Here is a 21,335-nt window from a genome sequence, read left to right as displayed (position 1 = left end):
CCATCACGGCACCAAACTACTAGGGGCAGTTTGGGGTCGTGACAAAATTATCTTTAAATTACACATTAAATTCTTAGTAAATTAATCAGTAAATTTCTCAGTAAATTATTCTGTAAATTCTCCGTAAATTCCTAGTAAATTACTCAGAAAATTCTCAGTAAACTTCTCAGTAAATTACTCAGTAATTTCTCAGTAAATCTCTCAGTAAATTCCTAGTAAATTGTCAGTAAATTACACAATAAATTACTCAGTAAATTATCAGCAAATTCTCAGTAAATTCGCAGCAAATTCTCAGCAAATTACTTTGTAAATTCTCAGGAAATTAATAAGTAAATTCCAAGTAAATTCTCAGTAAATTACTCATTAAATTCCTAGTAAATTCTCTGTAAATTCTTAGTAAATTACTCGATAAACTTCCAGTAAATCCCATTAAATTATCAGTAAATTACTCAATAAATTCCTTGTAAATTTTTAGTAAATTACATAGTAAATTCTCTTTAAATTACGCGACAAATTACTCTGTAAATTCTCTTTAAATTTTCAGTAAATTACTCATAAATTACTCAGTAAATTACTTATTAAATTCCCAGTAAGTTCTCAGTAAATTACCCATTAAACTCCCAGTAAATTCTCTGTAAATTCTCAGTAAATTACTCCATAAATTCTCTTTAAATTACATAGCTAACTACTTAGTAAATTACTAAGTAAATTACTCAGTAAATTCTTAGTAAATTCCTAATAAATTCTTAGTAAATTTCTCGTAAATTCTCGGCAAATTACTCTTTAAATTCTCAGTAAATTTCCTGCGAATTCTCAGTAAATTCATAGTGAATTAATCAGGAAATTACTCAGTAAATTCAAAGTAAGTTCTCAATAAATTACTCAGCAAATTCTCAGTAAATTCCCAGACAATTTCTCACTAAATTACTCAGTAAATTCCAAGTAAATTCTCAGTAAATTCCCAGACAATTTCTCAGTAATTTCTCAACATATTACTCTGTAAATTCCTAGTAAATTCTCAGCAAATTACTCAGTAAATTTTTAGTAAATTCTCAATAAATTACTCAGCAAATCAATCAGTAAATTTTCAGTAAATTCTCAATAAATTAATCAGTAAATTACTCAGTAAATTCTTAGTAAATTAGGCAGTAAATTCCCAGCAAAATCTCCGTAAATTCTCAGTAAATTACTCAGTAAATTCTCACCAAATTACTCAATAAATTCCCAATAAATTCTCAGTAAATTACTCATTAAATTACTCAGTAAATTCCCATTAAATTCTCAATAAATTACTCAGTAAATTCCCAGCAAATTCTCATTTAATTCCCAGTAAATTCCTTAGTAAATTACTCAGTAAATTTTCAGTAAATTCTCATAAACTTCCCAGTAAATTTTCAGTAAATTCTCAATAAATTACCCAGCAAATTCGCAGTATATTATTCAGCAAATCCTTAGTAAATTACTCAGAAAATTCTAAGAAAATTACTCAGTAAATTATTGAGTAAATTCCCAATAAATTACTCAGTAAATTCTTTGTAAATTCCTACTAAATTGTCAGTAAATAACTCAAAAAATTACTAGTAAATTCCCAGTAAATTAATCAGTAAATTACTAATTAAATTCCAAGTAAATGCTCAGTAAATTAGTTAGTAAATTCACAGTAAATTACTCATTAAAGTTTCAATACATTACCCAATAAATTCTCAGTAAATTACTCAGTAAATTTCTAGTAAATTATCAATAAATTACACAGTAAATTTTCAGTAACTTACTCAGTAAATTCTGAGTAAATTCTCAGTGAAGTACTCAGTAAATCTCCAGTAAATTCTTAGTAAATTACTCAGTAAATTCAAAATAAATTCTCAGTTTATTCTCAGTAAATTACGAGTAAGTTCTCAGTAAATTCCCAGTAAATTACTCAGTAATTCCAAATAAATTCTCAGTACATTACTCAGTAAAGTACTTAGTAAATTCTTCGCTTCTCAGTAAATTACACAGTAAATTCCCCGTAAATTCTCAACAAATTCTCAGAAAATTACTTAGCGAATTCTTAGTAAATTACCATTAAATTTTAAGTAAATTACTCAGTAAATTTCCAGTAAATTCTCAGTAAATTCTTAGAAATTTCAGAGTAAATTCCCAAAAAATTAATCAGTAAATTACTCATTAAACTCCCAATAAATTCTCCGTAAATTCTTTGTAAATTACTTAATAAATTCTTAGCAAATTACTAAGCAAATTCCCAGTAAATTCTCAGTAAATTACTCAGTAAATTGCCATTAAATTATCAATAAATTCCTCAGTAGATTTCCAGTAAATTACCAAGTAAAATTCCCAGTAAATTAGTAATAAGTTCTTAGTAAATTACTCAGGAAATGCTCAGCAAGTTACTCAGGAAATTCCTAATAAATTCTAAGAAAATTACTCAGTAAATTCCGAGTAATTTTTCAGTAAATTACTCTGTAAAGTCCATGTAAATTCTTAGTAAATTCTAAGTAAATTACTCAGTAAAGTTCCCAGCAAATCACTCAGTCAATTCCCAATAAATTTTCAGTAAATTACTCAGTAAATTCTATATAAATTACTTACAAAATTTCTGAGTAAATTCTCAGTAAATCACTCGAAAAAGTCCCCGCAAATTCTCAGTGAATTACTCAATAAATTACACACTAAATTCTCACTAAATTACTCCGTAAATTATCACTAAATTCTCAATAAATTCTCAGTAAATTATCAGTACATTACTCAGTAAATTCTCAGTAACTTACCTATTAAATTCTAAGTAAATTCCTAGTAAAGTACTCAGCAAATTCTCAGTAAATTACTCAGTAAATTCCCATTTAATTCTCAGTAAATTACTCACTAAATTCTCAGTAAATTCCTATTAAATTCTCAGTAAATTCCCAATAAATTAATCAATAAATTAGTTAGTAAATTCTAAGTAAATCAATTAGTAAATTCCCAGTAAATTCCAAGTAAAATCACCATAAATTCTCAGTAAATTACTCCGAAAATTCTCAGCAAATTACTCAGTAAATTTTCAGTAAATTCTAAGTAAATTACTCAGTAAATTCTCATTAAATTCTCAGTAAATTACTCATTAAATTCTCAGTAAATTCAAAGTAAATTACTCAGCAAATTCTCCCTTAATTCTTACTAAATTACTCAGTAAATTACACAATAAATTTGCAGAAAATTCGTAGTAATTACTCAGTATATTACTGAGTAAATTCTGAGTAAATTACTAGTAAAGTACTACGTAAATTCTCAATAAATTACTCAGCAAATTACAAGTAAATTACCCAGTAAATATTTAGTAAATTACTTAGTAAATTCTCAGAATATTACTCAGAAAATTACTCTGTAAATTCCTAGTAAATTCTTAGTAAATTTTCATTTAATTACTTAATAAACTGCTCAGTAAATTACTCAGTACATTCCTAGTAAATTAAATTCTCAGTAAATTCCTTGCAAATTCTCAATAAATTAGTAAGTAATTCTCAATAAATTACTGAGTAAATTGCCACTAAATTCTCCTTTAATTACTCATTAAATTCCCTGTAAATTCTCAATAAATTACTCAAGAAATTCCCAGTGAATTCTCGATAAATTACTTAGTAAATTTAGGGTAAATTCTCACTAAATTACTTAATAAATTTTCAATAAATTACTCAGTACATTATTTAGTAAATTCCCTGTAAATTACTTAGTAAGTTACTCAGTAAATTACTTAGTAAATTTCCAGTAAATTCCCAACAAATTCTCAGTAAATTACTTAGTAAATTCTCTTTAAATTACTCATTAAATTCTTAGTAAATTACTTAATAAATTTCAAGTAAATTCTCAATAAATTCCCAGTAAATTACTCTGTAAATTCTTCGTAAATTTCTCAATAAATTCCTAGTAAATTACTCAGAAAATTCTCAGTAAACTTCTCGGTAAATTACTCAGTAAATTCCAAGTAAATTGTCAATAAATTACTCAGTAAATTCTCAGTAAATTACGCAATAAATTACTCAGTAAATTATCAGCAAATTCTCAGTAAATTACTCAGTAAATTTCTAGTAAATTCTCAGCAAATTACTCAACAAATTACTTCGTAAATTCTCAGTAAATTAATAAGTAAATTCTCAGTAAATTACTCATTAAATTCTCAGTAAATTTATCATTAAATTCCCTGTAAATTTTCAGTAAATTACCCGATAAACTCCTAGTAAATCCCCAGTAAATTCTCTTTAAATTACTTAGTAAATTATTCAGAAAATTCTCAGCAAATTACTTAGTAAATTACTCATTTAATTCCCAGTAAATTACTTACTAAATTCACAGTAAATTCTCAGTAAATTACTCAGTAAATCCTCTGTAAATTATTCAGTAAATTCTCAGTAAATTACTCAATAAATTTCACGTAAATTTTCAATAAATTACACAGTGAATTCTCTTTAAATTACGCAGCAAATTACTTTCTAAATTCTCTTTAAATTTTTAGTAAATTACTCATAAATTACTAAATAAATTCTCAATAAATTACTTATTAAATTCCCAATTAGTTCTCAGTAAATTACTCATTAAACTCCTAGTAAATTCTCCGTAAATTCTCAATAAATTACTCCACAAATTCTCTTTAAATTACAAAGCAAATTACTCAGTAAATTACTGAGTAAATTACCCAGTAAATTCTTAGTAAATTCCTAATAAATTCTCAATATATTCCTTGTAAATTCTCAGTAAATTACTGACTAAATTCTGAGAAAATTCTCAATAAATTACTCATCAAATTACCAAAAAATTCTCAACAAATTACTCAGTAAATTAATCTGTAAATTACTCAATAAATTCTCAATAAAATACTCAGTATATTTCCAGTAAATTCTCAATAAATTGTTAGTAAATTAATCAGTAAATTCCCAAAATATTTCTTAGTAAATTACTCAGAAAATTACTCAGTAAATTCTCAGCAAATTACTCAGTAAATTCCCAGTAAATTCTCGCTAAGTTAATTAGTAAATTACAGATTAAATTCCCTGTAAATTCTCAGTAAATTCCAAGACAATTTCTCAGTAAATTCTCAGTAACTTACCCAGTAAATTCTTAGTAAATTACTTAGCAAATCAAGCTATAAATTCTAAGCAAATTTCCAGTAAATTCCCAGTAAATTCTCAATAAATTAGGTAGTAAATTCCCAGTAAAATCTCTGTAAATTCTCAATAAATTACTCAATAAATTCCCAGTAAATTCTCTGTAAATTACCAATTAAATTACTCAAAAAATTTCTATTAAATTCTCAGTAAATTACTCATTGAATTATTCAGTAAATTTTCATTTAATTCCAAGTAAATTCCGTAGTAAATTACTCAGTAAATTCTTAGTAACTTCCCAGTAAATTCTAAGTAAATTACCCAGCAAATTCTCAATATATTATTCAGTAAATCCTTAGTAAATTTCAGCAAATTACCTAGTAAATTACTCAGTAAATTCCCTGTAAACCTTCAGTAAATTACTACGTAAATTCTCAGTAAATAACTCAGCAAATTACTAGTAAATTCCCAGTAAATTAATCAGTAAATTACTAATTAAATTCCAAGTAAATACTCAGTAAATTAGTCAGTAAATTCTCACTAAATTCTCAATTAATTACTTAGTAAATTACCCAGTAAATTCTTAGTAAGTTACTCAGTAAATTCTCAATAAATTACTCAGTAAATTCTCAGTAAAACATTTAGTAAATTACTAAGTAAATTTCTCAGTAACTTCCCAGTAAATTATCAATAAATTACTCAGTAAATTTTCAGTAACTTACTTAGTAAATTCTGAATAAATTCTCATTGAAGTATTCATTAAATTCCCAGTAAATTACTCATTAAATTCTTAATAAATTACCCAGTAAATTCTCAGTAAATTACTAGTAAGTTCTTAGTATATTCTCAGTAAATTCTGAGTAAATTACTCAGTAATTCTAAATAAATTTTTAGTAAATGACTCAGTACATTACTTAGTATAGTCCTCAATAAATTCTCCACAAATTACTCATTAAATTCTCAGTAAATTACTTAGTAAATTCTCAAGAAATTCTCAGTAAACTACTTAGCAAATTCTCAGTAAATTACCATTAAATTCTAAGTAAATCACTCAGTAAATTTCCAGTAAATTCTCAGTAAATTCTTAGAAATTTCGCAGTAAATTTTCAGTAAATTACTTATTAAACTCCCAATAATTTCTCCGTAAATTCTCAGTAAATTACTCAATAAATTCTTAGCAAATTATTGAGCAAATTCCCAGTAAATTCTCAGTAAATTACTTAGTAAATTTTCAGTAAATTATCAGTAAATTCCCCAATAAATTTCCAGTAAATTCCTAGTAAATTCTCAGTAAATTTCCAATAAATTAGCAAAAAATTCTTATTAAATTACTCAATAAATGCTCAGCAACTTACTCAGTAAATTCCTAATAAATTCTCAAAAAATTCTAAGAAAATTACTCAGTAAATTTCCCAATAAATTACTCAGTAAATTCCAAGTAATTTTTTAGTAAATTACTGAGTAAAGTTCCCAGTAAATTACTTAGTCAATTCCCAAAAAAATTTCAGTAAATTATTCAGTAAATTCTCAATAAATTACTCAGTAAATTTATGAGTAAATTTTCAGTAAATTCTCAGTAAATCACTTAGAAAAGTCCTCATAAATTCTCAGTAAATTACTTAATAAATTACACACTAAATTCTAGCTAAATTACTCTGTAAATTATCACTAAATTCTCAATAAATTACTCAATAAATTCCCAGTAAATTATTAGTAAATTACTCCGTAAATTCTCAGTAACTTACCTAGTAAATTCTGAGTAAATTCCCAATAAAGTACTCAGCAAATTCACAGTAAATTACTCTGTAAATTCCCATTATATTCTCAGTAAATTCTCAGAAAATTAATCAGTAAATTACTCACTAAATTCTCAATAAATTCCTATTAAATTCTCAGTAATGACTCAGTAAATTCCCAATAAATTAATCAATAAATTAGTCAGTAAATTCTCAGTAAATTATTTCGAAAATTCTCAGCAAATTACTTAATAAATTCCCAATAATTTACCTAGTAAATTACTAAGTAAATTACCATTAAATTCTCAGTAAATTACTCATTAAATTCTTAGTAAATTCAAAGTAAATTACCCAGAAAATTCTCAGCAAATTCTCCCTTAATTCTTAGTAAATTACTCAGTAAATTACTCAATAAATTTCTTGGAAATTCTTAGTAATTACTCAGTATATTACTGAGTAAATTTCCAATAAATTCGTAGTAAATTACATAGTAAGTTGTCGTTAATTTCTCAGAAAATTACCAGTAAATTCTATGTAATTCAGTCAGTAAATTACTCAATAAATTCCAAGTAAATTTTAAGTAAATTACTTAGCAATTTCCTAGTAAATTCTCTATAAATTATTCAGTAAATTCCCAGTAAATTCACAGTTAGTTACTCAGTAAATTCTCAGTAAATTACACAATACATTACTCAGTAAATTGCTCAGTAAATTCCCTATAAATTACTCAATATATTCTCAATAAATTCTAAGTAAATTACTTACTAAATTCTTAGAAAATTACTTAGAAAATTCTCAGTAAGTTCTAGCAAATTACGCACTAAATTTCAGCAAATTACTCAGTAAATTTCCAATAAATTTTCAGTAAATTCGAAGTAAATTACTTAGTTAATTTGAAGTAAATTACTCAGTAAATTACTTAGTAAATTCTCAGAATATTACTTAGAAAATTCCTAGTAAATTCTTAGTAAATTTTTAGTTTATTACTTAATAAATTGCTTAGTAAATTACTCAGTAAATTCTTAGTAAAATACTTAATAAATTCCTAGTAAATTAAATTCTCAGTAAATTCCCTGCAAATTCTCAATAAATTAGTAAGTAATTCTCAGTAAATTACTGAGTAAATTCCCACTAAATTCTCCTTAAATTACTCATTAAATTCCCCATAAATTGTAGAGACCCTAATTTTTGGTAATTACACTTGAAACCCTAAGCCTTAGGTTAATTGCATTTTAGTCCCAAATTTCATAAAATTTTACAAAATGGTCCAAGAAAGAATAATTTTTCTGTATTTATTTTGTATTATAACTAAATCCTAGAATGCCATTTTTATATTTGAAAATACCCCTAACACTTAGTTTTTATTTATTTTAACCCTTAGTCTCTACATTAATTCATACATTTTATTTGTTTTATCCAATTTGAATATTTATTAGTTCTTTGCATCTTTATTATTTATTTGAGCAAATAAATATCTTTAAATAAATATTTTTATTATTTATTTGAGCAAATTAGTGGGAAAAAAAATCTAGATATTTATAAGTTTTCTTAGTCATTAAGCAAGAAGGGTAGAATGGTCTTTTTAACCCAAATTCATGGCCTATAAATTGAGATCATTGTCTCAATTTCCACTCTCACATTCCAGCAGCCTAGGGAGAGGGTGAGAGAGGGAGAGTGTGATTAGGGGAAGTAGAGAAGAAAAAAAAAAGAAGAGAAAAGGAAGAAAAGGTGACTCAAGAAGGTAAGAACCATACCTCTCTCTTGTCTCCTCTAATTTAAAAGCAATATCAAATTTATTTATTTCTCAAATCTGAATTTATTGTACGCCATTTGGTGTGTTTAGAGCTTGTGATAATTTTATTATCCCCTAATTGTGTGTTTTTAGGGCTTGGATATTTTGTTTAAAAATTTGGTCTTGAGTCACTGAAAAACAGTCCACTTCTTGCAATTTTATAAAATTCTAAAAAAATCATCTCATGTTGGTTCTTCTGTCAAAATTTAGAATTCTGAGTCCTGTTTCTAACAGAATTTATTTGGGCGAAAATCATCGGGTAGATTGAGGGGAAAGCTAGTTTTCCCAACGGGTGACAAATCTGGACAGGTTTTTGAACAGAGCTTATAGATGAATTTCTGGAGGTGCTGTGCAAATTCTAAGAATTGGAATTGAAACTAGACAGGTTGATTATTGTTTCTGTGCAATTTCAGCCCCTAATTTGACCTGGAAGTATTTTTACCAAAGCATTATTGTTAGCCCTATAGAATTGAATAGTGCTGAAAATTGTGTTTTATTGTGTTATTTGTCTCTAAGTGTTTCAAAGCATTCCTAATGTTGTTTGCTTGCTTTACCATACTTATGTATGCTTATCATGGGTTATATTTCCTCTCTTATGTTTGTCTCATGCTCTTTTATATTACCAAATTACCGAATGTAACTAACTTGCTTAGCAAAAAATCTAATAAACAGGATAAGGGGTTGGCAACGGGGTTGACGTTCACATTAGTGTTTTGGAATAATTTATACATATGAATGACATGAATTATGATGGGATTAATCCCAAATGAGTTAAGTCTTGGGCAAGCGGTCTAAGCGAGCCCCTAGGTTGACACGGATGTATTCAAACTCTATGTGGTGGTTTCAGGGTGTAAGCGAGCCCTTTGGTATGGTATGTGGAGAGTGTAAGCGAGCCCTAGGCACGATTTGGTATGGTATGTGCAGGGTGTAAGCGAGCCCTAGGCACGATTTTGGTGTAAGCTAGCCCACTTGTTTGGCCGTCCTTTTTGAGGTCCATCAATGTCACTGACCGGTAAATAACCGAAAGGTGGGCATGGGCGGTAAGGTCTGCAAAGTAGCAAAAGGGGGAGTTCTGAATAGTCCGGTGTTCAATCCTTGTGGTTGGGTAGAAGGATCTCTTTGGGGGATTCTAGATGTCTAGTCTAACTACTAATTCATAAAACCTTATTATAATGTTGTATTTATGTTACCCGATTTGGGGGTGTGTGTGTTTTTACTGGGCATTCCAAGCTCATGGCGTGTCATGCCAGGTGATAAAGCACTTTACAATGGTGAAGGTTAATTCGAAGGCAAATAAGATGAAGTGTTGGAGCTGTAGTTCATTTGAAGACTTAGACTAGTTGTTTTTTTTTTTCCTTTTAACTTTTGATTTGGCAATGTTTTAGTAATCCTGTAATGGACCATAAACAAATTATCTGTGATATTAACTCTGTTTATATATGTATATTAAAATATTTTGGTTATCTATCCTACTTGTGTTGTATTATTGTACTTATTTAATGGCTCGGAAGTTGGGGCGTTACAGAATGGTATCAGAGCTTAGGTTCAACCCTTACCCACGCGTTTCGACTTCAAACGATTTGACGATCACCTACGAAGGGAAGTGGTTTTAACTTTGAACAGGGCAATGTGTTGAGCATTAGATACAATTACGAGTCTTCTATCAATCGTCATACCCTCATCTCATATTTGTAACCTTGTTTGATTTCGTTCACTTTCAAGATTAAGTCATTACCATCTGGTCTTACTTTATATTTTTCAATTATACCATTTGCTAGATTGACAACCTTGAACCTTGATTATGCCATCTTGGACGGGAATTTTTCTGAAAGTTGCAATTTCTTTATTCGGTGACGAATCTTGGATATTTAGTTTGAAACGCGGATGGCCGACGCAGTTTCAAGTTAAATAGCTAACTTAGTCACTATGTCTATACCTTGACCACATAAAAGTCTTAAATCATAACCCATCCGTATTTCAGACGATCCTTGTATTAATTGATGCAATTACTATAATATTCTTCCATCTCCACTTCGCATTTTCCTTTTATTAATCCAGTTTTAAAAGTTTTGTAGTTATTATTTTGCCTATATATATATATATATATATATGTGAAGTTGTGTTGTGTGCTTCCCTATATTTGTTATTTACTACTTGATCTTATTGCTTTAAACACCGTAGGATAATTAAACCATAACTTTAAGATTAGTTGATTACCCTTAAGAATTGCCTCCATAATTAGACTCCAACTTATGCCTCACCTCGTACTACAAACAGGAAAAAAAAATAGAAAACCACACTCGAGCCAATGGCTACACCGAGACAAGAGATAACACACGAGCTCACGAGCAATAACGCAATAAGAATGAAGTATCATGTAATTGAAACCCTAAGAATGAACCAATACTCGCGGCTGAAATCTTGAGCCACATTGGAAACCAAATTCTGGAACAATTGGGTCAATTGAGAGGGAAATTGCAAGAAAGTTAGAATGGGGGCTAGACCCTACGATCAGAGGAAGAGGACGAAACCCCATTTGTAATTAGAGGTAACATTGTACTCTATAATTCTTGGGTTCACGCTCTATTCGATTATGGCGCACCATTTTTTTTTTATAAAAACATTATGTGTTTAATCATTAGGTCTTGAATGTGAACCTTTAAAAACTACTTTAAGTATCGCATCACCTTTGGGAGGAAGTGTCAGGTTTACACTTGATTTGCGACCTTGTGGTCATGGGCATGTTCGATTTTGACATAATCTCAGGTATGGGTTGGGTATCTGCCCACTGAACGGTGATTGATTGCTACTAGAAGAGCGTGACTACTTAACCTGATGGGAGGTGTTTCCAATTTAAGGGGGATAGAGAGGAGTGTCTGAGCATGACAATGCTGTGGCATAATCAACTTGCTGGGTGTCCTAGTTGAAAGAAGTTAAATTTTTGGGACACGTAGTGTCTGAGCATGGGATTGCAGTGGACCCAACCAAGATAGAAGTAGTATTAGATTGGAAGCAGCCAACCTCAGTATTTGAAGTTCGTAGTTTCTTAGGGTTGGCCGGTTATTACTGACGGTTTATTCAAGATTTTTTTTAAAAACTGGCTAAGCCGATGACTCGTCTAATGCAAAATGGGTAAAATATGATTAGGATGAAGCATGTGAACGATCCTTTCAAGAACTCAATAGGAGATTGACTAGTGCCCAATACTCATCATTTCGAAGCGAGACGAAGGATATACAATGTATTACGATGCATTTAAGGATGAGTTAGGTAGTATGTTAATGCAAAATGGAAATGTGGTGGCTTACGGCTCCATGCAACTAAAACCGCATGAAAGGAATTATTCGACACATGATCTGGAGCTGGCAGCGATGGTTTTTCGCTAAAGCAATGGCATTAATATGGTGAACAGTTTGAGAACCTCACGGATCATAAGAGCTTGAAGTATTTGTGCACATAGAAGGACTTGAAGATGAGACAAAGACGGTGCTGTATCTTCTTATCCTGGCAAAGCTAATGTGGTGGCAGATGCCCTAAGTTGTAAGAACCGGGGGATTATTATTAGCCTGGCACTCAAGGAATGGAACATGGTCGGAACACTTAATGAGCTTGGAGTATAGATGAAAGCTTATGACGAAAAGGTATACCTTGGTGCTAAAGCCGCTACAACCAAATTACTAAACGAGGTAATGGAGTCACAGAAGTATGATCAGGAGGTGGTGTTCATAAAAGCGTGAATAGCATCCGGCGATCATATACTTGATTGGACGATTCACTAGGATGGAAGTTTGAGACATCAAGGCAGCGTGTTTGTGCCATAAGATGAGTTGCTCAAAGAAAGTTCTAAAAAGTTCCACCATTCGGTGTTCGTAGTACACCCAGGAGGGACGAAAATGTACCAAGACTTAAAACACCAATACTGGTGGAACAGAATAAAGAAAGATGTGGCTCAATTCGTAGCCAGATGCTTTATGTGTCAGCAAGTAAAGGTAGAACACCAGCGACCTGGAAGGATGCTTCAGCCCTTGCCGATATCAAAATGGAAATGGAAGCATGTAACAATGGACTTTGTCACTGGACTACCTAGGTCACCTAGAGGACATGATGCTATATGGGTTATAGTTGATCGTTTAATGAAAAATGCACACTTTTTTCCATATAAACTCTCAGACACTTTGACATCGCTGAGTCATCTCTACATTAAAGAAATTGTCCGATTACACGGAATTCTTGTATCAATTATGTCAGATCAGGACTCGCATTTCACCTCCCGATTCTGGGGAAGCTTACAAGAAGCGTTAGGGACCGAATTATGCTTTAGTACCGCCTTTCCTCCTTAAACTGACGAACAGTCCGAGCGCACCATTCAGACTTTGGAGGACATGTTGAGAGCTTGTGTGATGGATTTCAAAGGGAGTTGGGAGTGACACCTACCATTGGTGGAGTTCACATACAATAACAGTTTCCAGGCCAGCATTGGCATGGCTCCATTCAAAGCACTGTACAGTCGACCTAGCAGATTACCAGTTTGTTGGACCGAAGGTGGAGAAGCGAGCCTATTGGGCCCAAAGATCGTGCAAGAAATGACGAAAAAGGTGAAACTTATTCGACAAAGATTAGTGGCAGCTCAAGATCATCAGAAGAGTTATACAGATAAAAGGAGAAGACTTCTAACTTTCGTTGTCGGTGATCATATTTTCTTGAAAATTCAGCCCTGCTGAGGGATCATTTGTTTTGGAAAGAAAGGAAAATTATCACCTCGATATATCGGATCCTTCGAGATACTTTAGAAATTAGAGAGGTTGTGTACAAATTGGCTCTACCCCCGCAATCGGCTGGAGTACATGATGTTTTCCACGTATCTATGTTGCGAAAGTACATAATGCACCCTTTTCACATCATCAACTGGGAAGAAATCCAACTCAACGAAAACGCTACCTTTGAGGAGGGGCCAGTAGCAATTATAGAATGAAAAGAAAAGAATTTGTGAGGAGTGACAATTCAACTTCTTAAGATACTCTGGCATTACCATGATATTGAAGAGTTCACTTGGGAATGTGAAGACGCGATGTGGGCAAATTATTCACAACTATTCGAGACGTGAGGTACGATTTAATTTCGAGGACGAAATTTATTTAAGAGGGATAGGTTGTAGAGACCCTAATTTTTGGTAATTACACTTGAAACCCTAAGCCTTAGGTTAATTGCATTTTAGTCCCAAATTTCATAAAATTTTACAAAATGGTCCAAGAAAGAATAATTTTTCTGTATTTATTTTGTATTATAACTAAATCCTAGAATGCCATTTTTATATTTGAAAATACCCCTAACACTTAGTTTTTATTTATTTTAACCCTTAGTCTCCACATTAATTCATACATTTTATTTGTTTTAGCCAATTTGAATATTTATTAGTTTTTTGCATCTTTATTATTTATTTGAGCAAATTAGTGGGAAAAAAAAATCTAGATATTTATAAGTTTTCTTAGTCATTAAGCAAGAAGGGTAGAATGGTCTTTTTAACCCAAATTCATGGCCTATAAATTGATATCATTGTCTCAATTTTCACTCTCACATTCCAAGGATCGAAGATCTAGGATGTCTAGATGATAACATCTCGGCCTAGGTGATGCACACCTCGGCCTAGATGATGACATCTCGGCCAATATGCCAAGACGAAGGTGGAGGTTAACCAAAGTGGTTCCAAGATAGTCCTAGGTGTAAGAGGTTCAAAGGTGTGACCTAGGCTTAAGATGACCTCGGCTCCACACACCAAGCAAGGAACAAAGCATGCAAGCAACACTTAGGCAAAACAAATCAAGGTCTGTAAATGCAAACTTATCGAGACAAAAATCATGTAAATGCATGCGAGCATGACTAAGACAAAGTGAGGGTTGTTACAGTAAATTACTCAGTAAATTCGCAGTAAATTCTCAGTAAAATACTTGTTAAATTGTCAGTAAATTACTTAACAAATTCCAAATAAATTACCATTAAATTTTCTGTAAATTACTCAGAAAATTCCCAATAAATTCCCAGTAAATTACTTAGTAAATTCACAGAAAGTTCTAATTAAATTACTCAGTAAATTCCAAGTAACTTCTCAGTAAATTACTCATTAAATTCCAAATAATTTCTCAGTAAATTACTCAGAAAATTCCTAGAAAATTACTAAGTAAATTCCTAATAAATTACTCAGTGAATTCTCAGTAAATTACCAGTGAATTCTCAGTAAATTACTCAGTAAATTCTGAGTAAATTCCCAGTATATTAATCAGTAAATTTCCAGTAAATTCTCAGTAAATTACTCAGTAAATTTCCAGTAAATTCTCAGTAAATTCCAAACAAATTCTTAGTAAATTCTCAATAAATTCAAAGTGAATTACTTAGTAAATTCACAGTAAATTCTATGTAAATTACTCAGTAATTCTCAATAAATTACTTAGCAAATTACCAGTAAATTAGTTAGAAAATTCCAAGTAAATTCTCAGTAATTTACTCAGTAAATTCCCAATAAATTCTCAGTAAATTCTCAATAAATTATGCAGTAAGTTCTTAGAAAACTACTCTGTAAATTCCCAGTAAATTCTCAGTAAATTACTCAGCAAATTCCGATTAAATTCTCAGTAAATTACTCAGTAACTTCTAAGTAAATTCTCAGTTAATTACTTAGTAAATTCCAAGTAAATTACTCAGTAAATTCCTAGTAAATTCTCAGTAAATTATTGAGTAAATTCCCATTAAATTACTTAGTAACTTACCTATAAATTCTCAGTAAATTTCCACTAAATTCACAGTAAATTACTGAGTAAATTCTGAGTAAATTACTCAGTAAATTGCCAGTAACTACTTAGCAAATTAATCAATAAAATCTGAGTAAATCCCCAGAAAATTATTAAGTAAATTCCCAGTAAATTCTCAGTAAATTCCTAGTAAATTACTAAGAAAAGTCTAGGTAAATTACTCAGTAAATTCTCAGTAAATTACTAAATAAATTCTCAGTAAATTACTCAGTAAATTCTCAATAAATTTAAAATAAATTACTCAGTAAATTCTCATTTAATTATTTAGTAAATTCTAGTAAATTCTCAGTAAATTCCCAGTAAACTACCCAGTAAATTACTACGCAAATTTCCTGTAAATTCTTAGTAAATTACTTAGTAAATTCTAAGAAAATTACTTAGTAAATTTCCAGTAAATTACTTGGTAATTTCTGTAAATTCTCAGTAAATTACTTAGCAAATCCCCAGTTAATTTTCAAAAAATTACTGAGTAGTTTCTTATTAAATTCCCAGTAAATTATCAGTAACTTACTCAGCAAATTTTCAGTAAATTACTTAGTACATTACCTGTAAATTCTCAGTGAGTTACTTAGTAAATTCTCAGTAAATTATCATTAAATTACTCAGTAAATTCTTTGTAAATTACTCAGTAAATTCCAAATAGATTCTCACTAAATTTTCAGTAAATTACTCGGTAAATTCCAAAAAAAATTCTCAGTAAATTACTCTATAAATTTCCAGTAAATTAATTAGTAAATTCCCAGTAGTAAATTCTCAATAAATTACTAAGTGAATTCTCAGTAGATTACTAAGTAAATTCCCAATAAATTCTTTATCAATTACTTAGTAAATTCCCATTAAATTGTCATAAAATTACTCAGTAAATTACTCAATAAATTAGCAGTAAATTCTCAGGAAATTCCTAGTAAATTCTCAGTAAATTACTCAGTAAATTACAAAAAAAATTCCCAGTAAATTTTGAGTAACTTACTCAGCAAATTCCCAGTAAATTACTATGTAAATTTCCAGTAAATTCTGTGTTAATAACTCAGAAAATTCCCAATAAATTACTCTGTAAATTGCTAGTAAATTTTCAGTAAATTCCCAGTAAATTCTCAGAAAATTACTCAGTAAATTCTCAGTAAATTACTAAGTAAATTGCCAGAAAATTCTCAATAAATTACCCAGCAAAATTCTCAGTAAATTCCCTGTAAATTCTCAGTAAATTACTCGGTAAATTCCCAATAAATTCTAAGAAAGTTCGAAGTAAATTCTCAGTAAATTCCCAGTAAATTCTTAGTAAATTACTCATTAAATTTCGTGTAAATTCTCAATAAATTACTTAGTAAATTCCTTGTAAATTCTCATTAAATTATTTAGTAAATTTGCTGTAAATTCTTAGTAAATTACTCGGTAAATTTCTTTATAAATTCTCAGGAAATTTCACGTATATTACTCATTAAATTTCCAGTAAATTACTAATTAAATTCCTAGTAAATTACTCAGTAAATTCTAAGTAAATTACTCTGTAAATTCCTAGTAAACTACTCAGTAAATTCCCCGTAAATTCTCAGCAAATTCCCAGTAAATTACTCTGTAAATTTGTAGAAAATTCCCAGTAAATTGTCAGTAAATTCCAAGTAAATTACTCAGTAAATTCCAAGTAAATTATTAGCAAATTCGCAATAAATTCTCAGTCAATTACTCAGCAAATTACAGTAAATTCTCAATAAGTTACTCAGTAAATTGACGGTAAATTCTCAGTAAATTACTTAGTAAATTCCTTGTAAATTACTTAGGAAATTCCCAGAAAATTACTCAGTAAATTCCCAGTAAATTCTCAAAGTAAATTACTCAGTAAAATCCCAGTAAATTCTCAGTAAATTCTCAGTAAATTACTTAGTAATTTCTCAATAAGTTCTAAGTAAATTCTCAATTAATTCTCCATAAATTACTTAGAAAATTCTTAGTAAATTACTCAGTAAATTCCCTGTAAATTCCCAGTAAATTCCTCCATAAATTTCCAGTAAATTCCCTGTAAATTACACAGTAAATTCTCATTAAATTACTCAGTATATTCCCAGTAAATTCCCTATAAAGTCTCAGTAAATTACTCAGTAAATTCAAAGTAAATTACTCAATAAATTCCCTGTAATTTCACAGTAAATTAATCCGAAAATTCCTTGTAAATTTTCAATAAATTCTTAGTAAATTACACCGTAGATTCCCTGTAAATTCTCAATAAATTACTCAGTAAATTAATTAGCAAATCCCTAGTTAATTTTCAGTAAATTACTTTGTAAAATCTCAGTAAATTCCCTGTTAATTTCCAGTAAATTACATAGTAAATTCCTTGTAAATTCACAGTAAATTCACATTAAATTTTCATTAAATTACTCAATAAATTCCCTGTAAATTCTCAGTAAATTTCTCAGTAAATTACTCAGTAAATTCCTAGAAAACTACCCAGTAAATTCTCAATAAATTACTCCGTAAATTCCAAGTTAATTCTCAGTAAATTCTCAGTAAATTACTCAATAAATTCCCTACAAATTCGCAATAAATTCTAAGTAAATTCTTAGTAAATTTCGAGTAAATTTTCAATAAATTACTCAATAAATTCCCAGTCAATTCTAAGTATATTACTCAGAAAATTCCAAAAAAAATTTCAGTAAATTCCAAGTAAATTCTCAGTCAATTACTCAATAAATTACTCACTAAATTTCAGTTAAATTCTCAGTAAATTACTTAGTAAATTTTCGGTAAATTCTCATTAAATTCCCAGTAAATTCTCAGTAAATTACTCATTAAATTTTCAGTAAATTCTAATTAAATTACTTCGTAAATTACTAAATAAATTACTCAGTCAATTACTCAGTAAATTTCTAATAAATTCTCAATAAATTTTCTGTAAAATACTTAGTAGATTGACAATAAATTCTTAGTAAATTACTGAGTAAATTCCTAGTAAATTCTTACTTAATTAATCAGTAAATTCTTAGAAAATTTCCAGTGAATTCTTAATAAATTACTCAGAAAATTTCCAGTAAATTCTCAAAAAATTACTCAGAAAATTAACCAGAAAATTCTCAGAAAATTTCCAATAAATTCTCAGTAAATTCTCAGTAAATTTTCAGTAAATTCCCTATAAATTACTTAGTAAATGTCTAGTAAATTCAAAGCAAATTAATCAGTAAATTCCTAGTAAATTACTCAGTAAATTCCCAGTAAATTCTCACTTTATTCTCATTAAATTACTCAGTAAATTCATGGTAAATTCTCAGTAAATTCTCAACAAATTACTCATTAAATTCTAAGTAAATTACTCAATAAATTTCAAGTAAATTACTTAGCAAATTGTTCAGTAAATTCCCGTTAAATTCTCAGTAAATTACTCAGTAAATTCCAAGTAAATTCTCATTAAATTACTTAGTAAATCCGCAGTAAATTCTAGGTAAATTCCAGTAAATTACTTGGCAAATTACTCAGAAAATTCCCATTTAATTCTGAGAAAATTACTAAGAAAATTCCTTGAAACTTTCCAGTAAATTCTCAGTAAATTTCCAATAACTTACTCAGTGAATTCCGAGAAAATTCTCATTAAATTACTATGTAAATTCCAAGGTAATTCTCATTAAATTACACAGTAAATTCACAATAAATTCTCAGTAAATTATTTAGTGAATTCTTAGTAAATTACCCATAAAATTCCAAATAAATTCCCAGTAAAAACATCTGTGAATTACTCAATAAATTTTGGATAAATTCTCAGTAAATTACACAATAAATTATCAGTAAATTCTCATTAAATTACTCAGTAAATTCCCACTAAATTCTTAGTAAATTTCCAGTAAATTCTAATTAAATTAATCTGTAAATTCCCAATAAATTACTCAAAAAATTCATAGAAAATTCTCAGTAAATTACTCAGCAAATTCCCAGTAAATTATTGAGTAAATTTTCAGTACATTACACAGTAAATTCCAAGTAAATTACTCTGTAAATTCTCTGTAAATTCTTAGTAAATTACACAGTAAATTCTCAGTAAATTACTCAGTAAATTCAAAGTAAATTCTTAGAAAATTCCCAGTAAATTAGTCAGTAAATTTCCAGTAAATTCTCAGTAAATTGCCATTAAATACTCAGTAAATTCTGAGTAAATTCTCTGTAAATTACTCAGTAAATTCCCAGTAAATTCTCATTAAATTATTCAGTAAATTCTCAGTAAATTACATAGTAAAATACTCAGTAAATTCTCAGTAAATTTCCAGTAAATTACTCAGGAAATTCTTAGTAAATTTTTAAGTAAATTCTAATTAAATTCTCAGTAAATTACCATTAAATACTCAGTAAATTCTCATTAAATTATTCAGTAAATTTCGAGTAAATTTTTAGTAAATCACTTAGTAAATTTCCAGGAAATTCTCCGTAAATTAATTAGTAAATTTAAAGTAAATTCTCAGTCAATTCCCAATAAATTCTCAGTAAATTACTAAGAAATTCCCAGTAAATTCTCGATAAATTACTCAGTAGATTTCCTTTAAATTCTCAGTAAATTCCCAATAAATTACTGAGTAAATTCCCAGTAAATTCTCAGTAAATTATTTAGTAAATTCTAAGTAAATTACTCAGTAAATTTCAGTAAATTGCTCTGCATTTTTCAAGTAAATTATCATAAATTCTCAGTAAATTCTCATAAAATTACTCAATAAATTCCCAGTAAATTTTAAGTAAATTACTCAGAAAATTAACAGAATATTCAAGGTAAATTCTCAGTAGATTACTAAGTAAATTCCAAGTTAATTTTCATAAAATTACTCGTTAAATTCCTCTTAAATTCCCCGTAAATTACTTAGTAAATTCACAGTAAGTTCTCATTAAATTAATCAGTAAATTCCCTGTAAATTACTCAGTAAATTCCCTGTAAATTCTCAGTAAATTCCCAGTAAATTCTCTGTAAATTACTTTGTAAATTTCCAGTAAATCCTCAGTATATTACTTAGTAAATTCTCAATAAATTACTGTGTAAATTCCAGTATATTCCCAGTAATTTACTCCGTAAATTCTCAGTAAATTACTCAGTAAATTCCAATTAAATTCTCAATAAATTAGTCAATGAATTCCAGTAAATTCTCATTAAATTATGTTGTAAATCCGCAGTAAATTCTTAGTAAATTCCCAGTAAATTACTCAGTAAATTCCAAGTAAATTACTCAATAAATTACCTAGTAAATTGCCAAAAAATTATAAGTAAATTACTTAGTCAATTTTCAGTAAATTTTCAGTAAATTACTCAATAAATTTCCAGTAAATTACACATTAAATTATCAGTAAATTCTTATTAAATAACTCAGTATATTCTCAGTAAATTAATCAGTAAATTCCCATTAAATTCTCAGTAAATTAATAAGTAAATTCTCAGTAAAATCTCAGTAAATTTGCAGTAAATTCTCAGTAAATTACTCACTAAATTTCCTGTAAATTCTAAGTAAACTACTAAGTAAATTACTCAGTAAATTCCCCATAAATTCTCAGTAAATTTTCAGTAACTTACTTAATAAATTACCAATAAATTCTTATTAAATTCTCCGTAAATTCCCAGTAAATTACTCCATAAATCCATAGTAAATTCTAAATAAATTCCAGTAAATAACTTAGTAAATTCTCAGAAAATTACTCAAAAAATTACTCAGCAAATTTCATATAATTTTTCACTAAATTACTCAGTAAATTCTCATTAATTTACTTAGTAAATCCGTAGTAAATTCTTAGTAAATTCCGAAGAAATTCTCAGTAAATTACTCATTAAATTCCAAGTAAATTCTCAGTAAATTACTCAGTAAATTCCCAGTAAGTTCTAAGTAAATTACTTAGTAAATTCCTAGTGCATTCCCAGTAAATTACTCAGTAAATTCCCAATAAATTCTTAGTAAATTACTCAATAAAT

The sequence above is a fragment of the Camellia sinensis genome, chromosome 12, assembly GCF_055761805.1.
Source record: "Camellia sinensis isolate YWXY chromosome 12, ASM5576180v1, whole genome shotgun sequence".
In the NCBI taxonomy this organism is placed as follows: Eukaryota; Viridiplantae; Streptophyta; class Magnoliopsida; order Ericales; family Theaceae; genus Camellia; species Camellia sinensis.
Note: the sequence above shows the minus strand (reverse complement) of the source record.